The sequence below is a fragment of the Lepidochelys kempii genome, chromosome 3, assembly GCF_965140285.1.
Source record: "Lepidochelys kempii isolate rLepKem1 chromosome 3, rLepKem1.hap1, whole genome shotgun sequence".
Classification (NCBI taxonomy): domain Eukaryota; kingdom Metazoa; phylum Chordata; order Testudines; family Cheloniidae; genus Lepidochelys; species Lepidochelys kempii.
Genome location: NC_136382.1, coordinates 200,138,214 through 200,161,564, shown reverse-complemented (window position 1 = coordinate 200,161,564; position 23,351 = coordinate 200,138,214). Strand labels below are relative to the sequence as shown.

The 23,351-nt window shown below is 45.8% G+C and overlaps 1 protein-coding gene across 1 annotated transcript in view; it reads left to right on the top strand.

Moving 5' to 3' along the window:
- Positions 1–23,351, top strand: part of SPTLC3 (serine palmitoyltransferase long chain base subunit 3) — a 173,751-nt gene that overhangs the window by 43,730 nt on the left and 106,670 nt on the right. The window lies entirely within an intron of this gene.

The following is a 23,351-nucleotide window of genomic DNA, read 5'->3' as shown; positions in this document are numbered from 1 at the left end:
TTTAAAAGATGTGTGTAGGTGAAGCCTATCATTATCATAAATGTGCTGGATTTTCAAACTAAAGTTGTGCTGTTTTTGAGACTATATTGATGGCTACATCATTTTTGAGCTAAAGTTTCAGTTGGGAATAGAAAAAGTTTAAGAGCTAAATTTTGTGCTTTGTGCCTAAGTGCTTACCTGACATTTTTTTTCTAATTTGGCTTATGTCTAAAGCATTAGGCAATGACTGTAGCTCTTTGAATTGCCAGGCTCAGATGCATTAAAATCAAGAAACTTCTGTCTTAAGTCTTTTCATAATGAGAAGCTCACTCATTTACCACCCTCATTAAGGCGGGTAAGGACACACCCAATGTAAAAGTTAGTGGGTGCTGGCCCCAGGAGTCTCCAGCATGAGTGGCTCTTGGTTTCTGGCCCAACCCCATTGTGGAAGGGAAGAAAACTTGTGCAATGACAGGGAAAACCATGTCTTGGGATTTGCTCCTATAAACCAGTTGTGAAATTCTGTGACATCATTTTAAAAATTAAAAATATTTCCATTTGTAATGTATGAAATCTATACTTTTAGCATGGGTAGCAAATTCTTAGGTGTGCATCTCACCCTCCAGAAATAGTTAAGTGGCTGGACAAAGAATGAGAAATTGTTACAGTAGCAAATTCAGAAGTGTGAAAAGCTTTGCCACCTATTAATAAATAGGAATATAGCCAGAAAAACAGAATTGCATGTATTTGGGGGTAAGTGGTAAGAAAACAATGACTGGGACATGGGGGGGGGTGGTTACTTGATGCACCTGTAAAAGTTGGGAATTATGACCCTTAAACACCAAATCGGAGGAGGAGAGGGGGGTATTATTCAATAATTTTGCTGTTGAGGGGATTTGAGGGGTGCAGAGTGTTTTATTGGGTAGGTTCAGTTGATGGAGGGCTGCAGCTGGTTCTGCCTCTTGGTTTCCTTGGTCTCCTGCTTTTTGTGCTGTTGGACCTCGCAGTTGCTGCAGCTCTCAGTCCATGCCCTGGCACAACATGGCCACCCACTGCACGAATGCCTCATCATCCTGCTTCCGATGAATCTGCCCCTTCCCTGATGGGCTGGGGCATCCATCTACAAACGACCACCCTGAGGTGCTCGTAGCCTTCCAAGCTGGGGGTCAAGTCCCTGTTGGATTTTTCATTGCTCCACCGCTTGTTTGGCGACACCGCAGTGAATGTGTCCGGGGGCTGCTGCCAGTCGAGGTGCCAGCCTCAAGAGCTTTGGGGCTGCCACTGCCGTTGTGAAAGAGACAGCATTCTAATATGTAGCACTTTCCAGCTTTGTATCTCAAAGCTGTTACAGGGGGGGAATATCATTATCCCCAATGTATAGATGGAGAAACGGATGCACAGAGATATTAAGTGGCTCATTCAAGGTTGCAGCGAGTCAGTGCAGATCTGGTCTGAGAATCCAAAGCTATGTCTATGCTGCCTGCCATTCAGACTGCTGGGGTGTAAATAGCAATAAAGGGTGTAAAGAGCTGCACTGTAACCCCCCGGGAGGATGCTGTGGGCATGAACTAAAAGGCTCCTTGTTCCCATTCATGTAAGTCCTTTTTGAAAAGCATTAAATGAACACAAACCAAGAATGCAAACTAGGAACCTTTGAGTTCAGGCCTGTAGTATCCACACAGGGCGGCGGGGGGGATGGTTTACAACCCAGCACTTCGGTGCACACTGCTGTTTATACCCTCATAGCCCAAACTGCAGGGCAGTGTAGACAAGCACAGATCTCCTAAATTCCAGTCCCAGGCCCTATTATTATCTGTCTGCCCTATTCAGAATACCCTATGCTGCTTCTCTCATTGAACTACATTGCCTGCTACAAACACAGATTGAAGGAGGAGGGGACAAGAACAGACAGGAGAGCTGTGTACAACAGGAATCTTGTTCCTGATAGGAATCTACCTTTCCTTGTCTGGTCTGTCTCTTCCTCCCAGCTAACCCTGCCCTTGTTTTATCATGTTTGCCAGTTCTTTGCCATCCACACATGTAGTGGATGCTGCTGCTACTCTGTCTCTTGTACTTGTCTGGCCTCCATCACTGTAGCACTTTACAATCCTTAATGTATTTATCATGACAGCTGCCCTGTGACACAGGGAGACTCCATTATCCCCATGTTACTGATGGGGAATGGAGGCACAGGGAAACTAAGTGGTCAGACAGGAAGCCTGTGGCAGAGCAGGAATTGAATCCAGGTCTGTCATAATTCAGGCTGGTGTCCTAATCACTGAACCTTTTCCCACACTTATCCTTGCTCCTCACCCTGACCCCACTTTTCTGCCCATTCATTACTGATGAGTAAGTGACATGCATGGGGAGTATCCCACTGAGACAGGATGCTTGGATGATGTAGTTGATAAAATTGGCTCTGACACTGATCTTTAACTAGTCACTTAGACCCAGATCAACAAAGGTATTTAGGCTCCTAACTTGCATTGAAATCAAGACCCATCCAAGACCACAGGCAAGTGCTCGGGGCAGGTATCCCCTCCCACCACTTGTGCTGCTGTGACTACACTCTACTTTTAGCATGCTAGCTCAATCAGAGCTAATGGGCGTATATCTTCTGAAGCTTGGAATCATGCCCCCCAGCTCAAAGTGCGGACATACCTCCTGCTTAGGCCTATGGTTTCTCAGGGTAAGTGGTAGCTTGAGAGGGGACACAGAGGCTACAATGGGGTCGTGAAAGTGGCCCCACACAAAGCCAGGAACTGGAGGATGCAGCAAGAGTTCCATGTGAGGGTACATCTGCACAGGGATAAAAATCTTGTGGCTGGCCCTCCGTGACTGTGAAGGGTCCCAGAGCTTGGGCTCCGGCTTGAGCCTGACCGTCTACATCGCAATTTTTAGCCCTGCATTCAGAGCCCCACGTCAGCTGATCCAGGCCAGCCCTGAACGTGCCGTGGGTCTTTTATCCCTCTGTAGACATACCCAAAGTGATCGACTGGCACATCAGACTTTGCAGAGTTCAGCCTCATAAATTTCTTTGCTGAGAAGCTAGCAGCAAGCAAACTGATTTGGGTTGGGATCAGTGACACGTTTTGCATTTGAATGGTGTGAGAACACGTGTGTGTGTGTGTGTGAGAGAGAGAGAGAGAGACTGTCCTGGACCTGCAAAACCCCAAAACATTTGTTCTCAATGGAGGGGGTTTTCAAATGGGCTGTGGAGCTGGGGACAAGGGGCAGAGGGCAATTTGAAATTACCAGGTGTGGGGAGGAGTCAGGTTCTGCCCAATTCTAGCAATTTGTGGCATGCTATTGCTGATCGCAGAGGATGATGGGAAAAGAGGTAGCATTAAGTGGGGAGCAATGCAGGAGTTCCAGGGCACTCTGCTAGGAGAGATGCTGTTGTCTTTGGGAAAGAGGCCTAAGGCCCTGGCGGAATGGGACTGTGGGAGAGAGCCAACCCTCTCCCCTTTTTAATGCAGGAAGTTACCATATAGGGGAAAGCAGAAATTGTATGGCTCCTTGTTCTGGGACCTTTGGTAAGTCACTCTGTTTGACCAGCTCTTCATTGCGATCGTAACAGTCAGGAGACCTAGTTTACAACAGGGTTACATGTGGTAATGCAGACAAGGCCCAATTGTGTCCCCATAACGAGGCTGATCACTTGAATTACCCAGGGGTTTAACCTGGTTACAGGGATATGGTTAAAAGACGGAGTGTAGCTAGAGCCCCCTAACCATGTTGTAGCTGGGGAGGAGATGGGGGCGGCAACTGGATTGTAATTCAGTTCCCTCCCTTTTGCAGGGGTGTGATTTCTAAAGCACACTTACATGTTGCACATGAATGGGTCCCTGTAGACCCTGCTGGTGTGCACTCGTGGTCCCCTAGTGCACTTTAATGTACTACCGTTTCAAAGAGCCACAGAGTTCCTATGTGATATTGGACAAGTCCATATAAACCAGAATGTTCACAGGTGTGTTCCTCATATTCTGAGTGCCCAATATAAGTCACCTGCAATATGGCTTGCAGTTCTGAGCATTCAGGACTTCTACAACTGAAGTCAATGAGAGCTGCGGTGTGAACATATACAATGGTAAATTCTCCGAAAAATCATCCCATAGACATCTCAAATTGGGCACCTTAAACATATGTACCCTTTTGTCCTTAATCTCTCTGGATATGTCTACACAGAGGAAAAAAACAAACAAACAAAACCTGCAGCAGCTAGTTTCAGAACCTGGGTCAACTGACTCGGGCTCATAGAGCTCACACTACAGGGCTAAAATAGCAGTGCAGACTTTCCCGCTTAGGCTGGAGCCCAGGATTTGAGACCGTCTGGTCTCCACCTACCCCCTTGGATATTCATCTCAGACTCACCCACTCCTTTATCAGTCTCTTCCCATCTCACCACTTTCTATGCCCAGGTCCTTGCCTCTCTGCATTCCAGCTGGACTTCTCATCCTTGCTGCCTGGGTGCCAGCACAGGAAACATTGAGAGCAAAAGGCTGACAATCTCCTTGTTCTTAGTTCATATGCCTGGTGCTACCGTGGCCACTGGCTCCTGGGAGAACAATTGCAGGGAAAGTCCAGCTGAGTCTCTGCAGCCCTGAGCCAGACTGTGCCCAGTACAAATGGAAGCTTTGAAGACTATAGCTGTCAAACTCTAAGAAGTCTCTATTGAGCATGTGTAAATAGAAAATGTTGGAGGCTTATAACTTGGCCAAATTTGGGCACCTTTTCACAGGAACAGCAAAAGACAGACAGAGACTCCTGACCACAGGACATTCTCTCCTGCAAAATTTCAACCTTTTGCTGTAAAGCCTGGAGCCTCTCAACAAAACAGTTGTAAGAATTTTTTTAAGTGGGTAAAACAATGTATTTTTTCCCTAGCATCATTCTGAGAAATGACCAAACTATTTTAGCTGAAACTTTCCTAAAAATATCAGCCTGAGGTGAACGCTTGGCACAAAACATTGCAGCCCAAATCATTCAAGTCTGGTGACCTCAGAATGTTGGACAAGCTTAACGATCTGCATTCCTCCTCGTGCCACCTAAAATGAAGTCTAAAAGGCAGCAATACTCCCAGCTGGTCTTTGGATGACAACGATTGTTAAAAGTACATATTAGGATCTCAGAACTATTTAGTGGTAAGTTTTGTTTGCAGCCATCTGCATTCTTCCAAGGCTCTTTTCTCAACATAAATCTATAAATCTATAAAACCCAGCAAACTCCTGGGATAAATTTAATTTAATTTAATGGATTTTAATTTAATTAATTCCTAGCTGAAAAGCTACTTAATATAAACTCTTTTTCATATCAGCTTATTCTTCTCCAACAAAAACAGGTACCAAAAGGAAGCCATACACTCACTAATTTTATTCTGATACTCCAGTATTTGGACTGCCTATCTTGCCCGTTTATTAGATAATATTTTTATTAGACCAGCTTCTGTTCGTGAAAGAGACACACTTTCAAGCTTACACAGAGCCAGCGGCACCAAATTCCAGAGTTCCTGGGGGGGGTGCACCCCCATTCTGCCCCAGGCCCCACCTCCAATACACTCCTTCTCCCTCAAGCCCCCACTCCCACCATGCCTCTTCCTGACCCATTCCGCCCCCCCCCCGCCTGTTTCTGCCCTCCTGCTCCTCCCCCTTTTCCCCAGCGCCTCCTGCATGCTGCCAAACAGCTGATCACCAGCAGGCAGGAGGTGCTGGGAGGGAGGGGGATGAGCTGATCCGCAGGGCTGCAGGTCAGTGCTGAGCATGTCTCTTTCACCAACAAAAGTTGGTCCAATAAAAGATATTACCTCACCTGCCCTTGTCTCTCTAATATGCGAGGACCAACATGGCTACAACATTGCAAACAGTTTATTAGATGGCATTTTGCCTTTTATGACAAATAGAGTCATTTCTGTCCGCATTCTTTACCTGTGGTGCTAGCCAGAGATATAGCATAACATATAACTGATATCAGCAACAAGAAAATGATAGGTTAATGCATCTCTGGGGGCTGTCTAGGTCCCTATAAAACTAGACTTTAGCCATCACTTAATCAAAATAGTAATTAAAATCTTGCTGCCTTTAACATCATGCTGGCTGTAACTGTGCAGTGAAGATTAAATTCCCGTTTTATAGGTTGTTTGGCAGCTGCCTACATCCCTTTCTCTTTTCATTTTGTGTGCGTCTGCTTGCACTGGTGAGCTGCAGAAGAATGAATGATTGTTTCTTTGTTAGGGGCAGATCGGATCTGAAGAACTATATAGAAGCACTTCGTAGATTTTTAAAAATCACTTTCACTCTGCTGCTATTTAGTATCGGTGAAGCGGCACAGGGCAGAAAAACAGAAGTAGGAATGAATGAGGAAGAGGAAAAACTGGATAGTTGGAGGGAAGTCTACATTTCCTTCCACTGGCTAATCAGAGGTCTCCTGGAGTTCCTTGTGGCGAATGTGTGTTTGCACAAATCATTTGCAGAAAGAGTCCACACCAGAAATCCTTGCATTTTGTGAGAGGCTTGGGGGGCCAAATGCGGGAGAGAGATTTTAGTAATTTGATTAGAAAGGGTAGCAGGAATGAAAGGAGCAGAGTACCAGAGGCAACTGAAGTCAAAGAATTCCTCGCTTGGTGATACTTCAGTCCAATCAAAGAGACAGAGCTTCCAGTGAGATCCTTCAGAGCAGCTGGATTGTGAAGTGGGGAGTTTGCACCCCAGGACAAACTCACTGTGTGTACTCCTGTTTCTGCCGCACAGGGAACTGCATGACACCCTGTGCCCAGACAATTCCCTTACACCATTGCTTGTACCAGGATTCTACAGGCAACAGTGTCAGGTGACATCTGAATATTAGCAGCAGGCTGGCACAGAGCAGGATCTTGCTGCTGCATTTGACCACTGTGTGACTCAAGCAGTGGAGCAATTTTGAACACAAAGAAAGATGGAGGGCAACGAGACCCTCCTGCATAGCTCCATGAGGTCACATGCCCATGAGACTCCCAACATTTGCTTTGACCTCTTCAGCTAGATCCTCCCCTTTGCTCTCCAGGCCTTCCGAATAGTAGACTTTGACTTTGCTCTTAGTTTCCTCCTTCCCTCTCCACATATCCTTCCATGCTTTCCCCTCAGCTTAGTGAGGACCAAGCTTTTCCTCAGTAATGAGATCTCGGAGCATGTTCTCACCGCAAACATTGAAAGATCTGCAGCCCCTTCAGCCAGCCTCAAGCTGCGCTTTGCTTCCTCAGGGAGGTTCTGGCTGGAGATCAGCTTTCCAGCCTCTAGATGAAGCCAGAAGGTGGTGACACATAGTATGCAGAGGTCTGCCCCACACAGTGGCGCTGGAATGAGCAGTGGTGGGGATGCAAGAGTAATAATACCAACTGAACAACGGCCTCCGTCATGTACAGGGCTCACAGTTTTGCTCAATGGCTTTCAGCCTGGCCACACATCCATCTCTATAATCACAAATAGAATTTCTACCTAAACTGCCCCTCTCCAGGCCAGAAAGTCAACCGCCTGCACCAGAAAGTCAGGGAGGCGGCATAGGATATGTGATATTGGTGTGCAGAAAGTTCAGCGTAGTATGCTGCTAACAGAATCCAATTTTAAAAGCATGGAATGGGAGGGGTGGGACGAATGGGAATGGGAGGGGTGGGACGAAACTGGTACTGGAACAAAGGATGCCATGAGGATCAGTAAGGGTCATGGAGATTTTCATGGTGCCTCAGATAGGCAGCCAGCCAGCCAACAGGAGCAGAGTTGTCAGTTTAGCAATGATAGGTATGGGAGTATTTTTCCAGTGACTCCCATCCTCTAACCTAGACAGCTTGTGTGACACGTAGGCGGATGTACTTCATTTCTCAGAAACTAAATAAAGCAGAGTCTCCTCACAACATCCTTTAGACCTGTCCTTTACTTTTGTAACAAGTCCCATGGCAACAGTCCTCAGCGATCTCCAGCGAGTAACCCTGAAGTGTGTCATCTGCAGACAAACACTCCTCTCCCGATGCACTGACTTCATCTGCATCATCCTGTGATTGCACAACAGACTGTCACATCTTCTGTACCTGAAGGACCTGCCTTCTCCCTCCATTCCCAGAAGCCCTGCCTGTTTACTGCTAAATAGACTGATTTCTGTGCTGTGGTCTGCCGTGAGCAGAGATGCTATAATGAAGCTTTGCTGGTGCTCTTTAGGGTAGTTTCTTTGCAGTTGTAGAGGGCCTAACGTTTCTGTTTTGTAATTCTCCCTAGACTGCTGCTGTGCCTACCTCTCTTGTTAGCTTCATGTGTTGAAGGCCAATAAAGGCAGTCCCAAAGAAGAGCTTGCTTAAAGTAACACAGCTGTGGGGAGAGATTTATAAATGTCCCCCCAGGTCACTGGACAAAGAGCCCCCATGCAGACTATTTTTGTGATCTGCCCCCACCCCTCACAGTTTGGGCCATGTATATTCACAAACACACAGTTATTATGTGTCACTGACCATAGTGATGTGGATGGGAAATTAGAGACCAGTAAAGACAAGGCTCTATAAGAATATAGACTGAAGAATTTTCTCTCTCTGCCTGCTCATCCTCACTCTGAAGTCCTCCAACCTTCTCCCTGAAAGACCAGCAGGAGAGTGAATTTGTGTGGGGGGGTGGAGGGTGAGAAAACCTGGATTTGTGCTGGAAATGGCCCACCTGATGATCACTTTAGATAAGCTATTACCAGCAGGACAGTGGGGTGGGAGGAGGTATTGTTTCATATTCTCTGTGTATATATAAAGTCTGCTGCAGTTTCCACGGTATGCATCCGATGAAGTGAGCTGTAGCTCACGAAAGCTTATGCTCAAATAAATTGGTTAGTCTCTAAGGTGCCACAAGTACTCCTTTTCTTTTTGCGAATACAGACTAACACGGCTGTTACTCTGAAACCTTAAACCCAGTGACTCAAAAAAGCACTCCTACAGTTCAGCTAATCAGGTAACCAATCATAAGCCTCAAACTTCTGATGCTTTTAGCAATATCTGCAACCAACTATTTGCAAGCAATCAGTAGGATAAAAATGATGTTAGAAAATAGTGACTGATGTATTTCTTATTTACTAGATTGATTTTTTTATTCATGATTTGTGTCAAGCTCTGTTTGGATGGGAATTGGAATTCAATTTTATTTTTTTTATTATTAGTAGTAATTAAATAAAACTACCTTAAATGTGCTGGATACATGATAAACTTTCTTCTTAAACATATTTTTCTTTTAAAACTCACTGATTCGTTAAACAAAGGAAGTGTTATCAATAGTAAGTGAATTGAACTGATTGTTTCTGGTCACCATGTCCTTTGAGAATTTAAAACTAGCTGATCTTTTCCTCTTACACCTAATTTTTATTCATAGATTGGAAGAGGAAAACAAGCTTTCCTCCTTTTTCAACTCCCAATCAGTTTCTTGACCTTGAATGAATTAGTCATTGAACTGAACCAGTTGAATAATGAATACAATATTCTTTCTGCACCTGCAGAAGAGGGTTCTGTTGTCAAAAGCTGGGTTAGCACTTCCACAAATTCTGTGGAATGCCTTTCACCATTTCAGTGGTTTGTCTTGTTTTAAGACTTTGGTGGCAAACATACTACTAAATAACTTTTAATTATTTAATTTAATTAATTAAATTAAATTAATTAATTAATTTTATTTTAATAGTTGATAGTAAGTTTAGTCCTTAACATAGGTTGTTGTATTTTCAAATTTAATTTAAAATAGATTAATTCTTTTAAAATATATTTAAATTTAAGTCCAGTTTTAATTGGTTTTTATCTACCTTGCTTCTCTGTAGCTGAGGCTCAAGAGTTGTCCTCACCATGAATTTGTCCTTGGACCTCATTGCTTGCTATTCTTTCTCTTCCTGCCCCTTTGTTCAACTCATCTATCTTACTGGCCCCTTACTAATATGCCTCCTGAAGTGGAGGGTGTATCTTGCACACCTAACTAACCATGTAGCGAAGCAAAGAACAACATTTGACATAGCATATTTGATACAGTGTATTGCCAGAAGGAGGAGGATGAAGGATGGGATATGTAGTTAGGAGGAAGGAGAATCTTTGGGTTACTGACAAATTACATATGCAAAGTACTCCTGTTGGAATCAGATTTACAAATCAGAACATTATGACTACCCATAATCCCAAGCATTGCTGTTAACCTTGTGGAACCTACTTGGAATTTATAACAGAAACAAAACAAGCTAATATTACTTATTACACCTTCAGAAAGAAAAAAAATTCTCGTTCTACTTCAGTTCATTTTTTTGAATTAACTTATAAAGTCCTATTGGCTTTAGAGCTCAGTTCATCTCAAGCTAGAACAAGTAGTTATTTTTTGTGCAATCTACAGTTTTCTTAATTTGAAATCACTGAAGGCTAGATTCTTACAACAGTATCTTGCCAATGTTTTTGTATTTATCATTCCAGCATAAATCATTCAATAAGAATGTCCAAAACAAGGCCCACAAAGCAAAATCACTTTAATGATAAAGTAACCAAGAAAACTGTGAGCCTCAAAAAGACAAAAGTCTCAAGACACCTTGTGGTTTAAAACAGAATTAAGCAGGATGCTAGACATTAATTTAAAAGGTGGAGGATTTTCCCTAAATAGAAGATGAACTCTTTTGGAAATCTAACCCCAATTGTGAGTGTTAAGAAGTTCTGAAAATCTGGCCCTATCTCTTAATCAGTGTAGCAAACAGCAGTGATCTCTTTTTAATTAACTTTGATTACTTAAAACGGGAAGGGAGGAACCATATCATAATCAGATTATTCTGCTACCAGATACTGTAGGCATATCTTCTAAAGCAGTCAGATTACCATAATATCTGGACAGATTTCAGAGTAGCAGCCGTATTAGTCTGTATTCGCAAAAAGAAAAGGAGTATTTGTGGCACTTTAGAGACTAACAAATTTATCTGAGCATAAGCTTTCTTGAGCTACAGCTTACTTCATCAAACATGAAAGTTCACGAAAGCTTATGCTCAAATGAATTTGTTAGTCTCTAAGGTGCCACAAGTACTCCTTTTCTTTTTGCGAATAATATCTAGAGTAACTCAATTTAGATACCTATTTCACACCTATAAAGATCAAAGTATACATTTAAACAAAGACCTACAATTGCTTTTTTCTGGTGCAATTTTTAATAATTCAAATAACAATATTGCATGTAAGAAATCAATCAAATCAGGTACCAGTGATCTTGAAAACTGATCCTCCCTGTCATATCAAGCTTACTAGTGTCTTTAATTTTCAACAGCTTAGAAAGCAGAGCCTTCACTTAGACAATAGCTTACTAATGAGGGAGGGAAAGAAGTGTTTAGAGCAGCTGCTAAATCAGAGAATTTGGTGTGATTATCCTAAGGAGTGAACAGTGTTGAAAGGCAAAGTAGTAATGAGGTGGAGCTGCTTGAGAAAACAAAATGCTTAGCGAGAACTAGGTCAAAGGAGTGATTAAGATAGTAGGTGTGGGTGTCAGTAAAGCTGGAGTCCAAAGGAGAAGAGTAAGAAGAGAGGAAGTAAGAGTCACATGGATTGCCAGTGTGGAAGCTGATAGCAGTCAGGATGAGAGTGAAGAACTGAGGAGAGCGTGAGCTATAGCCAGGGAAAGGCATAGGCCATTATGTGACTGCAACCTGAAAGGAGAAGGACAGGAAGAGCCAAGACAGAGAGCATCAAAAGAAGGCATTGAGGGAGGGGCTGAAAGCAAAAATGGGGAAGAGAGGAGTCATCCAAAGCCATAGCCTTCAGGCTCAGGAGCATGGAAGGAGTCCATCAGAAGAGAGGGCACCCAGAGTTGGAGTGAGATAGTCAAGTCTGGGAGAGGGCAAGGTACTAGAAGAGATGGTAGACTGCAGAGTTTTAGAGATGGAGAACTGAGTGGAAATAGACCTAGTGGGAAGAGAAGAGGCTGGAAAGGATGGGAAGAAGGGAAGACATAATGGCTTTTAGAGAGAGCAAAGATTATTACAGATGTCAGCAGGAAAGAGGATGGGGCATCATTTGCTGAGGGGGGGGGGGAAATGGGGCAGTTGCCCCCCCAAAAAAACTTGGTTTGCCCTCCTTTCCCTCCAGATTTTCATAGCTCCTCACCAGTCAGTGCTGTGGTGTCTTCCTCAGATCTGCAGGGCCGCTGTGGATTGGGCTGGGCTAGGGTCCCTAATTGCTGCGTTGTCACTGCCACCCTCCTCACCCCGTTGGCTGGACAGGAAGCACCGGGAGCATCCAGAGCTGGATCTGAGCAAGCCCACCCCCATCCCTGCCTTAGGCTGACCATTGTTGAGACAACCCCCTTCCAGCCCTTCTCCCCACCCTACTCCCTGAGATAGGACCAGCCTACCATCTCCCCACCCACCTCTGGAATGGGAGTGGCCGTTAACCCCCCAACAAGTAGCTGTGGCTTCAGCAGGAGGCAGAAGCAGGGATGCTGATACAAATTCCCCCCTCTCCCACTCCCCACTGAATTTTTCTGAAATGGCACCCCTGAAGGAGGAAGCACAGGACGTGGTAGAGGTGAGAAGACCTGTAATAATGGGTGAGGAAGGGTCAGAAGCAGTGGGAGAAGAGAAGAACTAGAGTAAGAGGAAAGGAGGAAGCCAAGGGGATTGCTCATGTGAGTAAAGCTACTTGCATATGTATGGGTTAAAAAAGGAACTAGTTCATGGAGGAAAGGTCCATCAATATCTATTAGTCAGAAGGGGCAGGGATGGTGTCCCTAGCCTCTGTTTGCCAGAAGCTGGGAATGAGCACCAGGGGATGGATCACTTGATGATTACCTGTTCTGTTCATTCCCTCTGGGGCACCTGAAATTGGCCACTGTCAGAAGACAGGACACTGGGCTAGATAGACCTTTGGTCTGACCCAATATGGCTGTTCTTGTGTTTTTAAGTCTTTTTGGACCCTAAATTATGGACTTGACAGATAAATGAAACTATAGCTTTCACCAGGAAGAGGGAAAGGTGAAGGACACAGGTTATGGATGTATGGCAATGTGATCAATCAGTATAGGTATTCCTCTAATTTGGTGGTTAAGATGGCAATCTTGGTAAAGTAGGCAAGCTTTTTTTTTTTTTTTTGTAGGCAATGCTGCAGAAGTGAGATTTGAGGGGTGAATTGAATGAATCAAGGATAGAAGCTTGGCAGAGAGATTTTTGGCAGGGTCTGCTAAACATAAAGGACAGCACAGAAGAAGGCACAGAGATGTTATTGTAAGGAGACAAGTGGGTAGGGTGAGGTGGAAGTAGGTCAGTCAGAGATATAGGCAAGATGCTTGATGTTGAGCCTTGGAAGCAAAGACAAGAACCTTAATCATGATGCCTAGCACAATGGGGAGCCAGTGAAGTGCCTCCAAGAGAGACAATGCTTGGATTTTTCAATTTTGAACCATAGCAGTCTGGATCCTATGGGATTCTTTAAAAAGGATTAGGTTACCAAACTACTGACAGAGGAGTGAACAGTGAGTGATGTGATTTAGATAGAGGTTAGCACATGGTCCAGACAAACAAACAAAAGCATGTGGACAAGTTGTTTTCCAAAATATTAGTATAAATAAAATTGTAATACTTAAAGGAAATATTTCATCGTTTTAATAAATATATTCAGCAAAATAGAAAAAACATCCTTACCAGTCCATGGTTGTTGCTCCCATCTTGTTACCGTGCTCCCATTCTGAGAATGCTGGGAATAAACTTGTGATAATCAACTGCAAGACTTTATTAGGTTGGTCTTTGTGTACAAGTCTGTGCTGATATAAGTATTGTGATCTATTTTAATATGCTTCCTTGATATTAAAGAATTATGTCAAGTTTATCATTTCTTTCCAAATCCAACAGAGGGCCCTTATATATAGGGGGGAAAATAAAAAAGGTTTTCCTCACAAAGTCTATTTGTCAGATAACTGTCACTTTAAAATAACAGAAGGTCATGATGTCTGGGGTGAACTTAGGAAGTGAGGGTAGAGATCCCAAGTTCTGTTTATGGGCAGCTGGGACCAGTCTAGCAAGCTACTCAGTTATGTGTTTCCCCCTATGTAACCAATGTTAATTAAAAGAGGCACTCTCATTCACTTCACAGACTCATAGATAGGCTTAGAGTTTCAAAAGGGTTCGATGTCCCGCATTTGAGCCAGATTTTTCAAAAGAGCTCAGGTCTTATTTAGGCATTGATTGAAATACCCAGAGTTTCAGCACTGCTTCCATTGAAAACAATGGGAGTTGTTGGGTGTGAGAACTTTTCTGAAATCTGGACACTTCATTTAGGTACTATGACAAAGCTCTGTTCTTGCCTCCGTGGGTCCCGCGTTTCCTGGCGGATTTCGCTAGCCTCAAAGGCTCACTGTGACCCTGCACGTAACCCTTGTCTCAGTAGACGTCACAGTCTACTGAGCCATTTTCATCATAAGCCAGCGAGGGAGGTGAGGAGAAGTTATCCTTCCTTGCACAGTCTCTGTTGTCTCCCAGTCTCACTGATTAATCAGGGGGCAAAGGAGGGGGGAGCCCAGGCCCACCCTCTACTCCGGGCTCCAGCCCAGGGACCCTAATAGTATCAGCTATGGTAGCTGACCTTTTAGAAACATAACATGTACAATTCCCTGGGCTGCTTCCCCCACAGCAGCCCTCACTTCCTCAAGCTCCACTTCACTGTTACCTCAGGGCCTCCTTCCTTGTGCCTGATAGTGTGTGTGTTCTACTCAGCCTCTCCAACAGCACAACTTCCTCCCACAGCTCCTGACATGCACACCCACTTGACTAACTGGGAGGCTTTTAACTAGTTTCAGCCAGCCCCTGATTGGCTTCAGGTGTCCCAATCAACCTAGCCTTCTCCCTGCCTTCTGGAAAGTTCTTAATTGGTCCCAGGTGTCTTAATTGACCTGGAGCAACTTCCATTTCACTTATCCTGGTACCAGGGATTTGTTTATCCTGGAGCTAATATATCTATCTCCCACTACTTTTCTATAGCCATCTGGTCTTGCCCCATCACATATCCCCGCCCCCCGCTCAAAGCCATAGAGTTGGGCAACTTGGGACGCCAGGCAGTATGCTCGTGACAGACCATCAGCGTTGCCATGGTAGCATCCAGCCCTGTGCGGTATGCAGAACTGGAATGGTTGGGGGATAAGAACCACCTGGTGACCCTTGCATTCTTTTCCTTATTCCACTGCATCCACTGGAGGGGTGCATGGTCCGTCACAAGAGTAAATTGCCGGCCTCAGAGGTAATAACTCAGTGTCTCCATAGCCCATTTGACAGCAAGGCATTCTCTCTCGACTACTGCATATTTCTGTTCTCTTGGGAGAAGCTTTCTGCTTAGGTAGAGGATCGGGTGTTCCTCTTCTCCCACCATTTGCAACAGAACTGCCCCAACCCCACCTCGGAAGCGTCTGTTTGTAAAATAAATTCCCTGTTAAAGTCCAGGGCTATGAGTACGGGGTCATTACAGAGGGCCGTCCGAAGGTCTGTAAATGCACCCTCTGCTGCGTCAGATCCAGTGTAGTCAAGAATCAGGCACTACCCAGTCGGTCAACCAGTTCGTCGATGCGTGGAATGAGGTATGCATCAAACTGGGATATTTCATTCAGTCGGCGAAAGTCATTACAGAATCTCATGGTACCATCAGTTTTAGGCACTAGAACAATTGGACTGGACCACTGACTGTAAGATTCTTCAATAACCCCTAATTCTAACATTTTCTTTACTTGGGCTTTGATTTCTTCTCTTTTGGCTGCTGGGATTCGGTAGGGTCTCAACGTTACCTTGGCTCCGGGAATCATGCAGATATGGTGATAGGTATCAGTCGTCCACCCTGGTTTTGTAGAGAACACATCTCAGTTGCGATTAATCATGTCGGCTGTCTCGATCTTTTGGATCGGTGTCAAGTCGGATGATATCCTCACTTGCTCGTGTAAGTTATCCTCCTAGGGAAGGGTCTTCTGCATGACTAAGCATGCCTCTCGATCCTGCCAAGGTTTTAGAAGATTGATGTGGTAAATTTGCTCCGATTTCCGGCGGCCTGGCTGCCGCACCTTATAGTTCACCTCTCCCATGGCTTCGATTTATTTCGTAGGGTCCCTGCCACTGGGCCAACAGTTTACTTTCTGCTGTGGGCACCGGTATCATCACCCAATCTCCTGGTTGGAACCGTTGAAGCTTCGCTTGGTGGTTATAATGGGTTCGTGGGGTCTCCTGTGCTCTCTCCAAGTGCTCCCATACAATGGGCATAACTCGGGCTATCTGATCTCTCATCTGTAGTACATGCTTAACTATGTTCCTTCTGGGATTTGGCTCCTCTTCCCAGGCTTCTCTGGCTATATCCAATATGCCCCGAGGGTGGCGCCCATATAGTAGTTTGAATTGAGAGAAACCCGTGGAGGCTTGCAGAACCTCCTGGATGGCGAACATGAGGTAAGGCAATAGGGTATCCCAATCTTCCCCATCCCAGCTCACCACTTTCCTGATCATGGCCTTGAGGGTCCTATTGAACTTTTCCACAAGGCCATCTGTTTGCGGGTGGTATACAGAGGTCCGTAGGGCTTGTACATGGAGCAATGAACAGAGATCTTTCATCAACTTGGACATGAAAGGTGTCCCTTGATCAGTCAATATCTCCTTGGGGAGCCAAACCCGGGCAAAGATCTGTACTCCTTAGCTATTGTCTTGGAAGCTGTGTTGCGCAGGGGAACAGCTTCCGGGTACCGGGTTGCATAGTCCAGTACAACAAGCACATGTTGGTGGCCCCGAGCTGTCTTCTCTAGGGGCCCTACCAGATCCATGGCTATCCGTTCAAAAGGAGCCTCTATTATTGGAAGAGGTATCAAAGAAGCCCACAAGTGCGGGTGAGGACTATGTAACTGACACTCCGGACAAGAAGTGCAGTATCGCCGGACATCTTCATGTATTCCTGGCCAGAAGAACCTCCGCAGGATCTGTGCCTGGGTTTTCTCTACCCCTAGGTGTCCTCCAAACAGGTGACTGTGGGCAAGACTCAATATGGCTTTTTGATGTTTTCGTGGCACCAGAAGTTGTTGTATATCTTGCTCCTGCATTTGCACCACGCGGTACAGGAGATCTTTCTTCACTATAAAGTAAGGTCCGGGACCCCGGACCTTCCCATCCATGGGTATCCCATTGATCTCGTCCACCTCTTTCCTGGCGTTATCATATTTGGGGTCCTCTGCCTGGTCCCGCCCAAAATTCTCTCTCCCGGGACTAGCCTGCCCAAGCTCCCAGGGGCCGGCTTCTGCTTCTTCCAACGGCTCGCCGCCATCATGGTTGGGGGCAGCTTCTAGCTCACCTTCTGTGGTGGAAATTTCTCTGTTGGCTGCTCGCGTCCATCTGCCTACTAGGGAGGTCTTCTGGCCCTGGGTCAGGTTCCTAAGGCCTTTGCGGGCTTCCTCTCTTTTTTTGTCTTCCGGGTCTTTTGGGGGGCTGAGAACAGATCCTGAGAAATCTCAGCGAACATCAGGGGTTGACATTCCCCCGGTGACGAGTTGCTGTCCTCAGGGTCCCCACCTCCCTCCAGCCTCTCCGGGGGGAGTAAATTATCAAACCCTGGATAGTCCCTCCTAATGACTACAGGATATGGGGGTTTAGGAACTACGCCCACGTCACCTCAATGGCGTTTCCCTGAACCTCAATCTCCACTGGGATGGTGGGGTAATGGCTCACGGCCCCATGCACGCATGTCACTGCTACGTGTTTGGCTTGTAGCAGCTGACTACTTTTTACCAGCTTACCCGATATGAGGGTGATAGTAGTCTCTGCTCCATTTATCCTCACTGGCCTGGTGTAATTATGCGGGGCTAATGCGACCCCTGCGAGGTGGATAAGGGAGCATGGGACCTCCCAATCCCCCAAGTTACATTTCATAGGCTCCTCGGTGCTGGGAAACTGTGCTGCTATGTGTCCCCACTCCCCACATGCATAACATTTATAATTGCTTTTAATCACTCCCGTATCCCGGGGGTTAGGGGGTTTAGTCCTGGGGTTCCCCCCACTCAGGCCAATCCCTTCCTTCTGGGGTCCCTGCTGATTTTTGCCCCCCCTTCCACCTATGACTCCCCGGGGGTTTGGCTGCCCAACCTTCCAGGGTTGGGTGCTTGCTTCGAAAGGGGCCTTCCTTGGGTAGTTGGGACAGTTCCCTGGCTGTCATCCGTCTTTCTACCAGTGTGATCATCTCGTCGTACGTGGACGGATTGTTCTGGCCTACCCATTTGCGGAGATCTGGCGGCAGTCCCCGCATGTAATGGTCTATGACCAGGGTCTCCAAAATCTCCTCTGGCCTGCACACCTCGGGTTGTAACCACTTCCGCGCGAGGTCGAATAGCTGGGACCTCGGGGGTTTGTTCTCCTGGTATTTCCACTCATGGAACCTCTGGGCCCTTACTGCTGCCATTACCCCTGATCGTGCTAGGATCTCTGCCTTCAGACGGGTATAATCAGTGGCATTCGTGGCAGGCAAGTCAAAGTAGGCCTTCTGGGCCTCTCCACACAAAAAAGGGGTGAGAGTGCTGGTCCACTGCTCCTGAGGCCATGCCTCACGCTGAGCAGTCCTTTCGAATGAGAGGAGATATGCCTCTACGTCATCTCCTGACGTCATCTTTGGCAGACAACCAGTGGCCCTCAGGGTTCGCGTCCCATCGGACTCCCGGGCCTGGGTGGTGAGGATCTTCAGCTGGTCCACCATCTCTCTCAAGAGGGCACGATCTTGGGTTGCCTGGCTCACCAATAATTGATTGGTTTCCTGCTGTAGCCGCATAGACTCCTGTTGTGCCATTGCCTGAAGCCAGGTGGCCGCCTGCTGGGCTGCCATGGCTCGTACCAGAACTCTTACCACCTCCTCCATTATGGTACAAAGCAAACAAACAAACCAAAACAAAAAAAAATCCAAAACCCCAGTGCACTTTTTTTTTAAACCTCTTTCTTTCGCCACGCTGTGAACGAAATCCCACTCCTGACACCAGTTGTGACAAAGCTCTGTCCTTGCCTCCATGGGTCCCGCGTTTCCTGGCAGATTTCGCTAGCCTCAAAAGCTCACTGTGACCCTGCACGTAACCCTTCTCTATCTAGAGACAAGGGTCACAGTCTACTGAGCCATTTTCATCATAAGCCAGTGAGGGAGGTGAGGAGAAGTTATCCTTTCTTGCACAGTCTCTGTTGTCTCCCAGTCTCACTGATTAACCAGGGGGCAAAGGTGGGGGAGGGAGCCCAGGCCCACCCTCTACTCCGGGCTCCAGCCCAGGGACCCTAATAGTATCAGCTATGGTAGCTGACCTTTTAGAAACATGACATGTACAATTCCCTGGGCTACTTCCCCCACAGCAGCCCTCACTTCTTCAAGCTCTACTTCACCCTTACCTCAGGGCCTCCTTCCTTGTGCCTGGTATGGTGTGTACTCCTCAGCCTCTCCAACAGTGCAACTTCCTCCCACAGTCCTGACATGCTCACCTACCTGACTAACTGGGAGGCTTTTAACTAGTTTCAGCCAGCCCCTGATTGGCTTCAGGTGTCCCAATCAACCTAGCCTTCTCCCTGCCTTCTGGAAAGTTCTTAATTGGCCCCAGGTGTCTTAATTGACCTGGAGCAGCTTCCATTTCACTTAACCGGATACCAGGGATTTGTTTACCCTGGAGCTAATATATCTATCTCCCACTACTTTTCTATAGCCATCTGGCCTTGCCCCATCACAGTATGTAAACGGATGCTAACTCTTTTGAATAGTTGACCTTGGTCTTTTCTTTATGGGAATGCAGAAATGTCCACGTCTTGTTCAGGGAGGCATAATGAACTTACATCATGAACTTTGTCTCTATTGTACTTTTCATATAGCAGTAAGTATATTCCATTCAAGGTATAAATATTCCCTCAAAGGTTACAATATACTTTAGCCGCATGTTTTACTTAATGTGAGGCAATGCAGTGAGGATCCTTTAAAGATGCTGACTTCTCCACCCCACTACAAAAGAATGTGGTGATTTGTGCTTCTTAAATGTAATGTATTGTAATGTTCTATTGACATTCTCGTAAACAAACTTGGGGAATGTGGTCTAGATGAAATTACTGAAAGGTGGGTGTACAACTGATACTCAATGAGTAGTTCTCAATGAAGAGGACTGTGATCAATTCTTCTCTGTGTCCACTGAAGGTAGGACAGGAAGTAATGGGCTTACTGCAGCACGGGAGATTTAGGTTAGATATTAGGAAAAACTTTCTAACTATCAGGATTTAGGCTCCTATGGATGGTTGTGGAATCCCCATCATTGGAGGTTTTTAAGAACAGGTTGGACAAATACCTGTCAGGGATGGTATAGGTTTAGTTGGTCCTGTCTCAGCACAGTGGGCTGGACTTGATGATCTATTGAGGTCCCTTCCAGCCCTACATTTCTATGATGATATGGTTTCTATTCTATATAGGTTCTTATACTGCACTCATCACCACCGTGTTTGGCAAGTGTGTTTTTGCTTTCTAACTGGTATGTAAGTCCTGATCATTATGGAAAGTTGACAGCATGAAATAATTTACAACACAGTTTGGTATGCTTTCCTTATTTATTTTTCTTTTTACTTGAGCATACTAGCTGTAGAATAGTTTTCTGTACAGTGTGTTCTAGTAGAATCCCAACTATCTGAACCTCCACTGTTTCTCTTTCTAACAAGCTGTTGACCTATTCTATTGACTGCAGATTATCAGATGATATTTTGATGTCACCCAAGGTTTTGAATTATCAGGATTCTACTGAAGTTCTAGAATGAAACAAGACAACCAAATGTAATTTATTTAAATGCAGAGGCAAAATCTGCTTTATTTTAAAGAAAAACAATCCTTGATACAATGTTAGAATTGCTAATTCAAACAAATAAGTCAAATTAAAAAATGAATAAAAATTTATAACAGCACCAGTGCAGTTCTTAAAAGCAACTCATATATGTTCTTCTTTGAGACACCCATCTGATTTTTGTAAGAACCACCCAAGAACCTTTTTCAATGTACAAGCCATGAAATCACTGCATCTCTCTGAACTTCAGATCCCCAAATCTTCCTTTGCCATAGAACCATTGAAGATTAGGGTTGGAAGAGACCTCAGGAGGTCATCTAGTCCAACCCCCTGCTCAAAGCAGGATCAACCCCACTAAATCATCCCAGCCAGGGCTTTGTCAAGCCGGGCCTTAAAAACCTCGAAGGATGAAGATTCCACCACCTCCCTAGGTAACCTGTTCCAGTGCTTCACCACCCTCCTAGTGAAATAGTTTTTCCTAATATCCAACCTAGACCTCCCCCACTGCAACTTGAGACCATTACTTCTTGTTCTGTCATCTGCCACCACTGAGAACAGCCGAGCTCCATCCTCTTTGGAACCCCCCCTTCTGGTAGTTGAAGGCTGCTATCAAATCCCTCCCACACTCTTCCCTTCTGCAGACTAAATAAGACCAGTTCCCTCAGCCTCTCCTCATAAATCATGTGCCCCAGCCCCCTAATCATTTTTTTTACCCTCCGCTGGACTCTCTCCAATTTGTCCACATCCTTTCTGAAGTGGGGGGCCCAAAACTGGATGCAATACTCCAGATGTGACCTCACCAGTGCCGAATAGAGGGGAATAATCACTTCCCTCGATCTGCTGGCAATGCTCCTACTAATGCAGCCCAATATGCCATTAACCTTCTTGGCAACAGGGGCACACTGTTGACTCATATCCAGTTTCTCATCCACTGTAATCCCCAGGTCCTTTTCTGCAGAACTGCTGCTTAGCCAGTCAGACCCCAGCCTGTAGCAGTGCATAGGATTCTTGCATCCTAAGTGCAGGACTCTGCACTTGTCCTGGTTGAACCTTATCAGATTTCTTTTGGCCCAATCCTCCAATTTGTCTGGGTCACTCTGGACCCTATCCCTACCTTCAAGTGTATCTACCTCTCCCCCCATCTTAGTGTCATCCACTAGCTTGCTGAGGATGCAATCCATCCCATCATCCAGATCATTAATGAAAATGTTGAACAAAACCAGCCCCAGGACCGACCCCTGGGACACTCCACTTGTTACCGGCTGCTAACTAGACATTGAGCCGTTGATCGCGAACCGTTGAGCCCAATGATCTAGCCAGCTTTCTATCCACCTTATAGTCCATTCATCCAATCTATACTTTTTTAACTTGCTGGCAAGAATACTGTGGAAGACCGTATCAAAAGCTTTGCTAAAGTCAAAAGTCCTACTTGTTGTCTGTTTTGTCTGTTTAGATTGTAATGTTTACAGGGCAGGGACTATCTCTCATGTATTTCTACAGCACCTTCCATAATGGTGCCCCTGATCTTGTTTGGGGCCTCTAGGTATTTCCATAACTCAAATGGTTATTCACCAGTGCACCTAACTAATTGTGCACTTCCTGGACTATGCAATTAATTGAGGTACCAACAGGTTTTTGTAACTGCACCAGTGCCTCAAATAAATCATAGAATCATCTGGGGAGAGACCTGGAGACACACTCACCAGAGGAAACAGGCCGGAGATCCCCTACTCCAGGGGTTCTCCACCTTTTTCTTTCTGAGGCCCCCTCAACGTGCTATAAAAACTCCACCCCCAACTGTGCCACAACTGTTTGTTTTCATATAAAAGCCAGGGCTGGGGTTAGTGGGTTGCAAGCAGGGCAATTGCCCAGGGCCCCACACCACAGGGCGTCCTGCAAAGCTAAGTTGCTCAGGCTTCAGCTTCAGCCCCTGATGGCAGGGCTCGGGGCTGTGGGCTACAATCCTGCATGGTGGGGCTTTGACTTTCTGCCCAGGACCCTACCAAGTCTAATGCTGGTCATGGTTGGTGGACCCCCTGAAACCTGCTCATGGCCCCTCAGGGGGCCCCGGACTCCTGGTTGAGAACCACTGCCCAACTCCTTCACCAGATCCACGTGGGCTAGTTATTGTCCAACAACCTGTTTCCTGTCCGACCTTAATGCAGAAGTGTTCTGCTCTGCCTTACTGAGCCAAACAGAACCATGGCAACCTTCCCTGTTCTCCTTCCCCATGACTGCTTGCAGGGACTTCTTACCTCTAATGTAACTATGATATACTGGGTGATGCTTCCTTAGACCTGGGCTACACTGGGACAGTGGGGGGTGTTCAAACTAAGATACGCAACTTCAGCTACGTTATTCATGTAGCTGAAGTCGAAGTATCTTAGTTTGACTTACCTGGCCATCCTCACGGCGGCGAGTCAACCGCGGCAGCTCCCCCGTCAACTCCGCTTACTCCTCCTGCCGAGATGGAGTATAGGTGTTGATTCAGGGATCGATTTATCGCGTCTGGACAAGATGCAATAAATCAATCCCCAATAAATTGATCACTACACACCAATCCGGCGGGTAGTGAAGACATAGCCTTAGATTCTC